Source organism: Etheostoma spectabile, chromosome 20 (genome assembly GCF_008692095.1).
Source record: "Etheostoma spectabile isolate EspeVRDwgs_2016 chromosome 20, UIUC_Espe_1.0, whole genome shotgun sequence".
NCBI classification, from domain to species: domain Eukaryota; kingdom Metazoa; phylum Chordata; class Actinopteri; order Perciformes; family Percidae; genus Etheostoma; species Etheostoma spectabile.
The window spans coordinates 14,890,006-14,890,671 of record NC_045752.1 but is presented as its reverse complement, the minus strand read 5'-3'; positions in this window follow the sequence as shown (position 1 = coordinate 14,890,671).

Genomic DNA, 666 nt, shown 5'->3' with positions numbered 1-666 from the left:
TAAGTCATTGTATGGTTTAAAACAGTCCGGGCGTACCTTTTACTGCATGACCACCTCACAACAAAGGATTTTGTACAAAATAATGCTGATTATGGTGTCTACAGCAGAGAATCTGAGAATGGTAAAGTGATTCTGTTGGTGTGGGTAGATGAGTTAATCATAGCTGCGAGTAACAATGACTTACTCAGTGATTTAAAAGACATGTTGAAGAGAAGGTTTAAGATGAAAGATATGGGTCCACTTAAAGACTTCCTGGGTATGCACTTTGAACAAAGTGAAAGTGAAATCAAAATGACCCAAAAGAGACACATAGAAAAGTTATTAGCAAAATTTGGAATGTCTGAATGCAAACCGAGATCCACCCCATATGAGCAAAGCTTAAACTTTGACAGTGAGGGTGAAGTCACTGACTTAACAGGATACAGCGAGATGGTAGGTAGCTTGATCCACATTATGACTTGTACCAGACCTGACCTGAGCTGGGTTGTTGGTAAAATATCACAACATCTAGCAGAACCAAAGCAATAACATTTGGCTTCAGCAAAACACTTATTGAGGTACTTAAAGGGTACTGGAGATCAAGAATTACACTACCAGAAATGTGAGGAGAGCCTACAACTTGAGGGATACAGTGATGCTGTTTGGGCATCTGATATAAGTGATAGG